We start from the raw sequence: 13,940 nt of genomic DNA on the forward strand, positions 1-13,940 counted from the left end.
TTGTTAGTTTAAAAAAAAAAAAGCATAAATCGGGGGCGGGGCAGAGGAGAGACCACAGAACTGCACTCGAGAAACTAAGGCTGCGCCTGGGTGAACTTCCAGCGGATAACCCGCCTCCAGCTCAGCGGGGCCGGCTGCGCGCGGACCTTGCCTCGCCCAGCCGGCAGCACGCTCGCCCGCCTGCCTCCCAGCGCGGAGCCGAGCACCGAGCTCGCTTCTCCGGGCCGAGCCGGGGTGCGCGTGGGCGCGCCGAGCGGACTGGATCCGGCTGCGGCGTCCGCGCTCCGCGTTTTCGCTCCCGCCCGGCCCCTGCGGCCGAGGGCGGGGAGAGCGGCGGCGCGGCGGCGCGGGGCTCGGAGTCCGAGCGCACTCGGCTTGCAGCGGGTTGCCAGCGCCGCGTCCCTCCAGCGGCCGCAGCCGCCCGACAGCGCGCCCCGGGACGTGCCAGCCTCGCGCCGTCCGCGCTAACTTCCCCGAGGGGCGCTGCGGCTGGCACGGCGACTTTCTGGGCTCTGGATGGTTCGCGTGCTGCCCACCCTCGCCCACCCCTGACGCCGCGAACCCCAGCTCCGCAGACCCGGCGCGGCGCCGCGGGCTGTCCAGCCGAGTTCTGTCCTTCGCGCCGGGTGAGTGGCAGCCCGGCTCCGGGTGGGCTCTGCAGAGGGCTACGGGCACGGCGGTGGGGAGCGAGTCCCGCAGGGGAAGGGTCGGGCACTTCGGTGTCACTGCGGGAGGGTCTGTGACACCTAGACAGGAGCAGTGTGACAGGAAACAGGGGAGAAGGTCATGTTCGATTTGTTGGGCAGTGTCGACAGCAAGAGCAGATACGGGACTGCAGCGCCAGGAGGGCTGCAGACAGGCTGCCCGCATGGCTCTTGTTTGCTGCATCACCACCAACTCTTCCCTTGATTCTCTCCTGCACGGAAACCCATTCAGTGGCTCTAGAGTTGGGGGGATGCTGGCGCAGGAAGGCCAGGGTGCGTTGGCATGCCCGCCGCTTAGGATCGCCTGTCACCTACTGGCGTCGGGAGGGAGGGTGCGGATCCTCTCCAAAGGCTCTGGGAGAGGGCCGATTGCTTTTTGTCCGGGGTGCATCAGCTCGCCGCCCCCACCTCCCGCCCGGGCAACGATGTTTTCTCAGTGTAGGACGTATATGGGAAAGAATGGGAGCGTCTTCCTCCCGTTAGGCAGAAAAAGTTAAAGAAACTGGACATGTTAATGATTACCAGGACTGGGACTCAGGATGCAGCAGAAAGCTGTTAAATTTTCATTGCCCTCTAAGAAAAACAAACGGCATCGCCAGTGCCTATTGGCAGTGCCGTGTTATTTTGGGACTTCGCGGAAATTGTCCGCAGATTGTCTTCGGGAGGATGAAGAGCGAGGTGGGGAAGGGGGACGGTGGGATGGCACCGCACTGAGTCCCAAATTGCCCAAGGAGGGTTCAGAACCACAAGCCAAACACGTTTGCTTGCTGATTTTAAGAAGCGGACGGGAGGCAGAACTGCAGCCATGCACACGGGGAAGAGCACGCCATGGGAACCTGCATAAAGAAAAGAACACCTTGCCTCTCGGGAGGAGTTCAGATGCATTTGTGCTGTAAAAAGCATGCGTGTATACGTGGCTTTTAGGGTGAACTTTATGAAGGACAAATTATACTTAATGAAATTGTGTCTGTGCACGCCAGACAGTTTTGCCTACCTCCTCGTTTTAATCAGCACCTCGGAAGGTTGTGTCTGCAGTTGATATTATGTAATTGATGGGGTTCACCATCAGATATTTTTTAATGTACTTTGGGAGTGAAAGGAACTTCCATCTGTCCCTTCAGACAGGCCCAAGGTTTAGACGGGCGAGGGTTGCTGAATGTTTGCCCTGATCCAGCTCCAGATGTGTGAGCTCAGCTGTTGCCTGTCACTTAGGTGACAACTGGCCTTTTCCCACTAAGCCTTTGCTGTCTCCATTATCCTCAGTGAAGTGCCAGCGTTCAGCCTCCTTCTATTATCAAGAGTGGACTCCAGCCCCCTTGGGAGGCGGCAGCCTTGTTTGACCATCCCCAACAATATGTCTGTTTTCAGACTCGAGGAAGAAAAAAACAATCCCATGACAGCAAGATAGATACATTTTGAATTAAGCACCAACTTAATCCAAAGATTCTGCTTTAATCAAGACAGCTCTGGAAGGATGATGCAATATTTGTCAAGCCTTTTTCTCTGGAACAATATTTACTCCCACCAGGGGATTTTAAACTTAAACAGCAGCCATTTATCTTGCTGTCTGGTGGGGCCCCGTTCAGTTTGCCTCCAATGTGGTCCTAGCCTAGGTGGCTGGGCTTGGCCTGGGACAGAAATCTGTCATTGTAGCCCAGCTGGAGCCTGAAGAAAGCAAAATACAGCACCTGCTGGTACCAGAGGGTTTCTAAATGCCATCAACTGGTGAGTCAGGAAACACAGAAGGAGATATTTTACAAGCTCTTCCAGAAATGTTTATACAAAGGATTTAAAGGTTAACAATGCATGTGCTCTACATATGAAAACTAAAAGGTGCTAGAAATAAATGGACGTTACCCATGGTGAAGAGTCAGCACACTTGCTGATGAACTTGAAAAATCTCTGCTTTAATACATCATGGCTAACAATAGTGACTCATTCTTGTGAATAAGCCAAGGGAGGAAGGGAGGGAGGAAGTGAGGGAGAGAGTAGGGGAGGGAGGGAGGAAGGAAGGGAGGAAGGAAGGAGAGGGAGGGAGGGAAGAGGGGAGGAAACACTGGGTGCTACATAGAGGTAGCCATATTGATGTAAACAAATGATTTTCCATTCTTAATTTGGTACTAATTGGTGATTTCTCACCCTGTGAGCCTGTTGATTCATAGGTTTTTAAAAGAAATGTGATATATTTTACTAAAGTGACAGATTTAATCAGTCCTGCCAGCAAAACCAATGAACTTTAAAAGTTTATCATGTTTTTATAATCAAGGTCCATGGAACCACGATTTGTTTCTATAATAAAGTAGGTTGTAATGAGTGAGCTCGGGTCGCCCAAATAAAATCTAATATCGACTGGGGAGAAAAATTTCTTACAGGGTTAATAGCTAAACTATTAAGAGTCAGATGTGGGTAAAGTCTGGTTGTTCATAATATCCTCTCCTACTGATAACTCTGAAAAGACAAAAGAAAAAAGGTTAAGTTTTGAAGTTTTTTTAATAAAAGATTTTTAAAAGTAAGCTTAAATTTAAGTTTTAAAAATGACATTTATTTCTCTAAAATCTTTTATAGTGACTTAATAATAGAACACAGAGTTGAGTATAATGAGTGACTGTTCATAATACTCATGAAATAGGAAATTATTTTTTAGCCCTGGCTGGTATGGCTCAGTGGATTGAGCACCAGCCTGCGAACAAAAGGGTCATGGGTTCAATTCCTAGTCAGGGCACAAGCCTGGGTTGTAGGCTAGGTCCCCAGTGGGGGCATGGGAGAGACAACCACACATTGATGTTTCTCTCCTTTTCTTTCTCTCTCCCTTCCCCTCTGTCTAAAAATAAATAAATAACTCTTTAAAAAAATAAAATAAAAAATATTTTCTAGAAATTAAGTAACTTTTAGTGGCCTATCCCTGTACCTTGGGTTGCCCAATATTATGGGAAACTATTTTCAGGAAAGATTGTCATTGCCAGTATTCTAGTTACTGCAGTTAATTTCCTGGTTAAATTCATTTATAAAGAATAAACTTTTCCTTTTAAAGAAGGAAAGTAATTTTAAGAATCAAAGTGATTCTCACTGGGGATAGAAATGATACAGGTGTCACTTGACCAGGCTAGAGTGGCCTTCCTCTTAGAAAAATAGCTCTCTTATTTCTCTTTCATTTTACATAAAATAGTATCAATTATCTAACTCTTTTTAGTGTGAGAATATTCACTTTGCTTAAATCCAGGTGTAATTGTTCCACAATAAATAAGAGTTGAGAAAGGGAATGAGCTCTGTTTTTTGGTTAGTTGGTTGGTTGGTTGGTTGGTTGGTATTTTAAGGGGCCATTCCTGCTTTTTCTTGTGGTCACAAAATAAAACACTACCCTATTTCACACTAATATCTTTAGAAGGTTGACGTGAGCAAACGAGTTGGGAGAGGAAAATAAAATAATCCAGGTGCCAAGCCATGCACTGGTGCAGTTCCTGGAAACCTCAGGCAGCACGTGGAGCCAGCGCTCCAAACCAGAGTGCCAGGGACAGAGGCGTCAGGGAAGTCGCAGCAGCCCCCGCCTCTGGACCTCGCCATCCTAGACACACATTCAGTGTTGCACCTCAGCTCCCTCAGTAAACAGTGTTCACGTCGTCTTGTTTACGGCTGTGCTGGACTGAAGTCAAGGACATTAACTACATGTCTGTTAGTGAAGCAACATTGTGGAGCAATGGAAAAGGCCTGGCCTGACTTTGCGTAAAGATCCACCTACACCTTCCTTTCCCCCACTCCCCTCTCCGCTGAAGAGACATGCTTTACAAGTTGGAGCGCGCTGATGTCATGATGCTTCTGGCGCGGAGATACGAAAGAATAAGCAGATCCCTTTCCTGTGCGCCAGAACTGCACGGTTTTTCCAAGAACCGTTCCTGAGCCAGTGGTCCACTGGCACTGACTGTTCACATTACGGGGGGGGGGGTCAGGCCTCTCAATGAGAATGTGATAATTCTTCCTGAGTCTCGGTTTTGTGCACATGTTTAGACTAAACCCAATGCATTTTGGTCATTCTGGAAGGGACCTCTCTCTAGGAACAAGAATGATTGCCCAGCCTGAACTGATTAGGCCCTTTCAGGTTCATTTCCCTATAAAGGGAGATTTTAAATTTAAAATAAAAAAGAAAAATGTCAGCAAGGCAGAAGTAAATGTAAACATTTTAAAACTGAGAACTGTAAACTAGCAAGCAACTGTCATGTACCTTTACTTAACTTTTTCCACCCCTGTCCATAAGTTTGATCCTAAAAAACAACTGACTAATTAAATTGAAGTTACATTGTTCTCACTGGTAGATTTGGGGCAAACTCTTGGGAAAGATGCCTTTCATTTCTAGCGGATTACACTTCAGGAGGAAAAAAAAAATGAGTTGTGTTATTTCAGTTGTTAAGCGCTGAAGTCTTGTAACTCCTTTCTAAGAGTTTTGTCCCAATAGCTAATTTATAGTACCCACCAGCTTTTCTTTATGTATGCTTCTCTCTGTTTCCTTCTTCTCTCTTTGGGCCTCTGGAAAGAAAGATTTGTCAATAATACAGTGAAAATATTGCAGTCAGATGCAGACCCGTAAGTAGACTCCTCCATGCAGCATGCTCTCACTCAGCTGCCCTTCTTTTATCTGAGGCTCAGATCCCACAGCTCGCAATTATGGTCTTTGACTTCGGTAACAATTCTGTTTGAAATGTTTCCAATTACACACAATATTGGCGGCATGTAGCAGCTGCATGCCAAAAAGCATTTCGAAGTGTGTTCCAAGAATCAGGCTGTGATTGCTTTTAATTTAAATAAAGGCTATTTGGTTTCCTGTGAAGTTTTTTATAACCACCTTCACAGTACACCCCCACTTTTGTTACCTTTTAAAAAAGTGATATAAAGTAGCCATCACTTAATGTGATACAGTATTGGCCCTGGTTTTCTACGATGGCCCTTTGCTTTGAGCAGCCATAACTGAAGTGTTTGGTAAAGGAAATTTGGAAGAAAACATTGTACAGCAGTTTGGATTTCCCCAAAGGAGAAAAGGAAAAAAAGGTTATCTGATAGCATATAATAAGTAGCTAATGTTTTCAAGTTTTTCCACACTGTTTTTAAGGATCTGTCATCATAATTATCTTTTTAGGTCACTGGAGATTATTTGGTATACTGTCTTTCCTTCAGATTCCTCTTTTTCTTTTTGTGAGCCCATGAACATGTGTTAGAAATGCATTGAAAGGGTAGAGAGAGGTCAATAAGGATATTTTTAAAATGCGATGTGGGGGGAACAAAAATCTCTAGGTTTGCCTCCTCTGTAGGCTTGAAATCTTGGAACACTGAAACCTTTAAAACAGAAGTGGTTTAAATCTTTTAATAGCTACCAGATATACTTGACTTATTAAATCTGAAAATAAGAAAATATACACTCTCAGGACTTGCAGTGAAGGGATTGGTTACAGGACTGGGGTGGGGTGGGGCAGGGGTTCTGTTTCCAGCATGGTTTGTTGGCCCATTTGAAACATAACACCTAGAGCTAGAGGCTATCCAATAGCAAGGTGCTAAGATGGTCCTAATTAAGGTGTTTTCACATAGGCTCTTTCAATCCTGGCAAAAACATCCTATAAAATATAGTGCTTCTTTGGATTGAACAGTAGTTGACTTGCATAAATGCCAACGTCTCTTCTGGCATTTTTGGAACTCCTCCATCGTGTAATAAATAGTGCTGTATAATCCCAATTTGTAAATGCCATGTTTCATGTAGCCCCCGTAGAGACAGCTGAAATTAACCCAGGCAGCAGGGATCATTGAGATCCTGGAGGTTAGGTTACTGCCTAGCTCCAAAGAACCACCACTAATGAACCATAGTGGCGGCCTTTGATCAAATCTAGAAGGTGTGAGGTTAGCGTTAGGACAGCAGTGTACTGTGAAGCAGTGCCCACCAACCGCTGCTTAGACATTTCCTTTATCCTTGGAAGCTGTCTTTCAATTAAGCAAAGCTTCTTGGAGGAAATTTGCTCAGCTCAAGGTAAAATGAGGTTTATGTTGCCTTACCAGCTGAGCACCCCAGCCTTCCAGACACACACCCCACAAAGGCCCATTGCTATAGTGACTAAGCCCACAGTAACTATCATTGAAATAGAACATCTGTTAAAACCCTTTTCTATATTGGCCAGCTCCTCTGCCCTCATTAAAATGCTGTCTTCTGGAAACACACCTATAGGCATGCGTGCATCACACACACACACACCCCACCCTTTCAGTCGAATAATAGGAAACTGATTTGAAACATGTTACAGTTTCACCAAGGCATGTGTACTTCTTTTTTCATGTAGCTCACTGATAAGCAAATATAATACGGTAATCTTCTGAAGAAACTCATAACTCGTTAACTGTAATTGATATTTCCAACCGTTATTTACATAATCTAAGTTCCTTAGTTAGGATCTGCAAAAGAGCTAGAGAGTGTGGCATCCGTTTTTATTTAAAACATGTCTTCTAAACAATTTAGGGAATGGTTAAATTTGATTTAAGAAGACTGCTTAGTGCTCTGGTGTTGAAATACTTGTTAGAATGTGTGTTAAAGAGAGACGGCATTTTAAATTCTTGTGTGACTATGTAATTAATAAGTATGTTCAGTGCTTGAAGTGTATGCATATTACATAATTTTTAGCAAGAGATAAAGTTAGGCCTGAAGTGCATTAGAGAATCACAGATGTTTCTTGTAAGGAAATACATATGCTCCAGAGGAATTTTGAACTGCTTTCTGATGCTTAGCTCTGTTCATTGCAAAGATCATATGAATAATTTCATTGAGTTGCCTTAGTTCTTATTTACACAAGCCTTGAGAAAGGAGCTGAAGTGATAAATAACTGGCCCCCCTCACGTAGTTCTGTAGTGCTTTACCCTTTTATGTTTTGGTGAATGTGGAGGGAGGGAATAAAATATACAGAGAAGACATTTGTGTTTAACTAACTTAATCACATATGTTCCCTTTGTGGGCCTTCTATGAGCTGAAACATCTTGGCAGGCTAATGGCCGAACACACGTCCTCAAATACTGCCAAACGTGTTAAAAGCAGACCAGGCTTTCTGTATACTGAGGTATTGGAAATGGATTTTTTTAACCTTCTGAATTTTAAAGAATAAGCCAGGAAAAAAATCACACTCTTCTTTTCCATCCTTACCCACAGAAACCAAAACTATTATTCATTGCAGTGCTGAAATGAGACATTGATAGGAATAATGCTATTTGCGTGGGAGTGTTTTAAACTGGTTTGATTTGGCTGCTTAAACAGGAAGCAGCCAGGTGACTGTGGTGTATGATGGGTCTTTTCTCGTTACGGATGTGTTTGTGTTGCCTATAGACACTGGCTCTTTAACTTTGGTGCAGTGACTTTTGGCCAAGTAATTGTCATTCATCCCGCTGCTTCTTTGCACAGAGATTCAAGAATAGACAGTCGTGACGTGGTGTAACAGTACCAAAAAAGACTGTTGTTCCACAGTCTGTTTCTGAAAATCAGAAAACTCAAACTGAAGTACAAAAGCTGTGTAATCTCAGGTCAGCCTCTAAGCTTCTCTGGGCCTCAGTTTCCTCATGTGTAAGGTGAGGGAATTAAGCTAGATCAGTGCATTTTAGTCAAAGGTGTGAATTGTAAACACCTGTAGAGATTTTTAACAATGCAAATACACAGAAATTTTTAAGGCAGTAGGTTTGGGGTCGGGTCTTATACATTTAACTCGGAAAAGCTCCTCATCTAATTTGATGCACTAGAGAGATGATAAATTAGATGATCTCTAAGATTACCTTCCAGTTCTAAAGTGTTATGTTTCTAATGCCACTAGGCTACAGCTTGCCTGCCCCTCCCTCCCTTCTTCTTTCCTTCCTTCCTCCCCCTTCTTTCCTTTCTTTCTCTTTTGTTCACTTGTTCATTCATTCATTCATTTTTTTTCTTTCATTCATTCATTCTTAACAGCTATATATTCGTTCCTAATGTTGGTGTCAAAATATTATAGGTATCAACGGGGGAAAGAAGGGAAAGGGGCAAGCCAAGGCCAAGTACAGGACTAGTGGGCATGGATGGGGTGGGAATGGGGGGGATTGACTGTGGGAGCTGGGGGGCTGGAGGGCGGTGGGATGAGGCAGGGGAGAGCAATGCAGAAAAAGGTGGGACAACTGTAACTGAACAACAATTTAAAAAAAGGAAGTGGGGATATTCAAGTTTCCTACTGAAATAAATAAATAAATAAATAAAACATATTTGCTCGTATCAGCATAAAAATATGATAGATATGATTCTAACCCAGCTGCAGGGAAATCTTTGCTCTGCTCCCGTGAGTAGATGGTGGTTAATGTGAGGGCGGAACCGTGTTTGCTCCCCATTGCATACCCACGGGCTCACACACTGCCAGGCACATATAGACACTTAACATCTATAGAGAGCCCCAAAAGTCAGGAAACTTTTTGAAAGTGTTAGTTAAAGTTAGTTATGTTTTCAAATAATATGCTCAGTACGTTCTTTTTTCCCAATCTCCAGATACCTTTCAGGTAAAGTGCCTCTAAATTTAAAACAAAAGGTATAATTGTTCATCTGGAAATACATCATTTTTCTTATGGTCCTAGACTTCTGGGATATTCTCTAGTATATTGATTGTATTTTTTCAGATTAACGATTGCTTTAAATGTGGAGGTACTTTATCTGAAAAGATAGCCGATAGCTGGAGGTTGACCAAAAAAAAGATATTAAGCATATTTTTAAAAATTTTATGTATTGATTTTGAGCCCTGACTGGTATGACTCAGTGGATTGGGCATCGTCCTGCAAAATGAAAGGTTCCTGGTTCGATTCCTGATTGGGGCACATGTCTGGGTTGTGGGGCCAGGCCCCCAGTTGGGGGCGTGCAAGAGGCAACCAATCAATGTTTCACTCTCTTTCTCCCTCCCTTCACCTCTTTCAAAAAATCAATAAATAAAGTATTTACATTTCATTTATTGATTTTGAGAGAGACAGAGACAGAGAGACATCAATAAATAAATTGTTCCACTTATTTATGCATTCATTGGTTGATTCTTTTATGTGCCCTGACCAAGGATTAAACCCGCAATCTTGGCATATTGGTACGATGCTCTAACCAACTGAACTACTCGGCCAGGGCAAGCGTGTTAAGCATATCACTGAAAGTATAATTAACATGCTGTTGAATAATAGTTTATCCTATGTTCACTGACTTTTCGGATTCCTGCATTTGTTGAATGAGTGAATGTTCAATTTTCTGTTGTCATCTTAAAGTGTGGCCATTTAAGAAATAGACCCACCCATATCACCATTAAGGTTTCAAAGCTTATCTGACAAATTTATAGCTTTATTATAATTGTAAGTCTTATTTTTAAATCTTTTGAATTACAAAGATAAAATATTTTAAATATATCTTTATAGAGTGGGGGGAAAAGTAGGTTTACAGTTGTCTATTTGAAAATTAATAGACAATAATACAAGAATAAACTGTTTCATGTACTTACAACTGTAAACCTACTTTTGTTCCAGCCTGTGTTATGAAAGTTTTTCATCAAAATGTGTGAGTATGTGTGTATGTGTATGTGTGTGATTAAGCCCTTTGTCCTTCTCAACAACAGAAATGCTGATTTCCATTTCTTTGGAATAGTGAGGCAATCTTAAACTAGCTAATCATAAATTATGTTTTATAGTTAGCAATTATTTTCATCTTTCTACAGTCATGACTCAATATCATATCTGTATACCATATAAAGGGCTTGAAAACTGTTCATATCCAGAGGTTCATTTCCACAATGGATGGATATTTTTGTTCCAGGTAAGATAAATCATGGAATCTTCATAAAATGTTCAGCACATACAGTTTTTCTCATAATGACTATGATGTGTCTGAAAGTTTTATTATCAAGCATTGGAAAATTCTGTTGCATAGTTTTGTGAAAATTGATTGAAATGGTTTGTTGCCCATTGTGTTTCTTTGCTTTTCCTTCTTCAGTCTTTGAAATTTTGGGTTATTTCCTATCATTTTCTGTTATTACCATTACGGTAGAACATAGATAGACAAAATACAAAGAACTTAAACCAGTCAATACTTCTACTGGCTGTGTCCTACACGGTACAAAGGAAAGGAGAAATTTGATATCTAGTTTGCTTGATGTTGTTGTATGTGCCATTCTTGTTGGGGGGGGGTTGTTTTACATTAAAAGAAGAACTTTAAAAACCCACCATTCTAAATCCCAAATTACTGCCCAGTTTCCTTGGAGCTTCTTCACTGTGTAGGCATGGCCGGTTGCAAAGCCAGCAGTTTCAGCATCTTTTTCATCCTGTGTGCCCATTGCCAACTCAAGTAATCAGGGCCTCAGAGTGGAAATTTCTACCTGAATTACCGACTTAGGTTGTTTACACAATGTAACTGGAAAACTCTCCCTTTTAGTTACAGGAAGAGGTACTGTGAGGAATTTCAGTCAGGGAAGAAGATTAAGTTGTATGTATGGGGTGTAAGGATCATGGGAGATAAACTGAGAGCAGGGTCAAGTATTGTGTAAAGCCTTGTTATTTGTACGTTTCACTTCCCTGAAATTTACAGCCAATCTCCTTGTCTGTGCCAGGCTTCCAGCTAATACAAAAGGACATGTGTAGGTATCTCCAGGTGGGCTGATCACTCACTCCATCCCCTCAGATCTCTCTCAAAAGTCATCTGATATCAGGTAGGCCTCCCTGATCACCCTGTATAAAATAACACCCCTGCCTTCCCTCAGGCACCACCCAGCATTCCTGAAACCCTTTAACCTGCTTCTCCATAGCACTTATTTTGTGACAGGTACTTACTTATATAGCCGTCAGTTCGTGAGGAAGTCTTCATGCTGCCTGGTCTACTGCTTTATCCTCAGTCTCAGAGTATGCCTGACACGTAGTAGGTGCTTAGTAAGTACCTGCAGAATGATTTACTATGGATATATAGGAAGCTAGCTATGCTTCTAATTGGAGCACGTCTCCCCCAGTCTGATAATATGTACTGTTAAGCAAGTTAGAGAGTTTTAAGCTTATAGTCTTAGTGTTATAGGACTATGAATTTAGCAAACGGCCACTCTCATTTTACAGAGTAAGCATTTGTGGGCCATTTTTATGTTATATGTATAATAAAGACAAACAGAAAGCAGTATTCTGTCTTTACCTGAGCAATAATTTCTAGAATAGAGATTTTTGTTGTTGTTTTATGGGGGGGAGGAGGTGTTTGGGATTTTTTTGCAGCTAATGTTTCTGAGCTGTTTTCCCCTTTATCTGAATAAAACCAGAGAAATGTACCAGAATATGAGGAAAGAGACCGAGCAAATAAATACCCCCCTCCTTTCTCTCCTCCACAAAGCAATCAATGAAATGTAATCACATAGCAAATGGATGCCATATTCGTAGAAGTAAGATTGAGTATTTGCAACGAGGAAGCTATGTGACTTCCCTCTTCCTAAAGCACCCACACTACTCGGTCACCTTTAAAAAAAAAGAGAGGCAGTAACGTCAGACAGTCTTGTGATACTGCCCTGGATGTTAAAACAGAGTTTAGTCTTCCACTCAGGAAATCCTGACTTAAATTCCAAAGGTGAAAAGCTATTCCTCCAAGTGATTTCAGCCAGCTTGGTAGGAAACCTAGTTGCTTGAAATTATTAGTTGAGCGCCTCAGTTTCCAGGGTTAAATTGGCAGTGCATCAGCTTTCCTATTAAGGGGCAGCACCAACTTATTGGCCAGAAATGATCATGTTTTCACTCCAGGGTCCTTTACTGAAGATAAAACTGATACCTCTGAAGTACACAAAGTACTTTCAGACTCATCTCATCTGCCCCCCGGCGTTTTGTGTGGAGGTCTAACCAAGGTCACCCCCACTTCACTGACGAAGAGGCTGCCTGTCAGTTCAAGTCACAGCTCCCTAAGGAGCTTGGTTTTGGCAGTTCCTGTATAAATTAACATTTGCTGTTCAGTTTTTAGAAAGAAAAAAAAAAAGCAATAGAAAGTGAGAGAAATAAGCAGTCATTTGTCACTGATATAAAAATGTTTAATGGTGTTTATTATTTTGTAAATATTGTTGTATATGTTTTTTCTAAATGAAATGCTTTTAGAGATAGCTTCTCCTACTACTAACCTGCATATGATCTTGGATAAGTCACTTAATTTTCTGGACTTCTTACCCGCTCTGTGCCTCAGTTTCCTCAATTATAAGGTGAGGAGGGACTTGATGAATTTTTTAGGCTCAAAATTTCCTAATTCTAAAATATTGGATTTGGAGACTGTAACTTCAGGGGGTACATGATCAATTGGAGCTGATATTATTTTTTATTATTAATTATCACTAAGTGTCTGACTACAATTATTTAACAGCCTACTCAAAATTATTCACATTACCCAGGTGCAGCTTTAAAAAATGGTCTCTTTATTCATGATTCAGTGTGGCCAATTCAAATTTCAACAATAGCTGTATTTTAAAGATTTAAGAGAATATACACTCTCTCTTACCAAAGTCTGGCTTAATAGGTTACATTATAGTTTAATATGCAGAGTTTAAAAATATAGTAATATTAAAGAGCAAATTATTAATCCGATGAAGTTACGACAATGGCATACTTATGTTCAGACTAAAAATTACAAATGGCAATATCATGTTTATTCATGGAAAATGTGGAAAGTCTTAAAAGTAGAACTCAAAGCAGTATGTTCACTTACTCATATAATCAATAGTAATTATAACTTTAAAATGTGTGTGTTCGTTGACCAAACTGGAATTAATTTTGGGAGCTTTAGAGAGAGTTTGCTGGAAAAGAAAAATAATATCCATTTTAGTGACATTCCTAATATTTTTTAAAACCATAATAATATTCTTATCTCTCCCATTCTCCAAATAAAAGCTGGTGTAAATATGCAGTAAATGGTGAAACTCTTTCTCTATTAATCTGAAATACTACATTTTGGCATATGCCACCATACCTACGGGCCTGGGTGTTCCATTTTCTGCAGCACTGAAATTAATTAAATCTCCAATTTTTTAGCAAATTCTCGCGACCTTGGGTCTTACTCGCATTCTAATTAGGCTGAGCCTGACGTCACAAATGGCCCACCAGGAAGTAACACAGCGGCTGTGTTATATCTGAGAGGACAGAGATTGCAGTCTTTCAGGTGGGCACAGCAGTGAGCCAGGGCGCATCCCCCTGCAGGTTTGTAAGTGACTGTGAAGTGCTGTTCCAGTAGGAAGGACTGTATAA

At 41.9% G+C, this 13,940-nt stretch overlaps 1 protein-coding gene across 3 annotated transcripts in view; it reads left to right on the forward strand.

Annotated features, from left to right (window-relative positions):
- The first annotated feature begins 398 nt into the window (after positions 1 to 398).
- The window catches only part of PRICKLE1 (prickle planar cell polarity protein 1), a 100,642-nt gene continuing 87,100 nt past the window's right edge, over positions 399 to 13,940 (forward strand). Inside the window, exon 1 of one of the 3 annotated variants that reach the window (XM_053921598.1) lies at positions 399 to 626. The gene's annotated coding sequence lies outside the window, so the exon portion shown is untranslated. Of the gene's footprint in view, positions 627 to 2,341; positions 2,430 to 11,267; positions 11,399 to 13,940 lie in introns of those variants that run through there. The other 2 variants (XM_053921600.1, XM_045184226.3) reach the window with 2 other exon arrangements.

This window comes from Desmodus rotundus, chromosome 3, assembly GCF_022682495.2.
Source record: "Desmodus rotundus isolate HL8 chromosome 3, HLdesRot8A.1, whole genome shotgun sequence".
NCBI classification, from domain to species: Eukaryota; Metazoa; Chordata; class Mammalia; order Chiroptera; family Phyllostomidae; genus Desmodus; species Desmodus rotundus.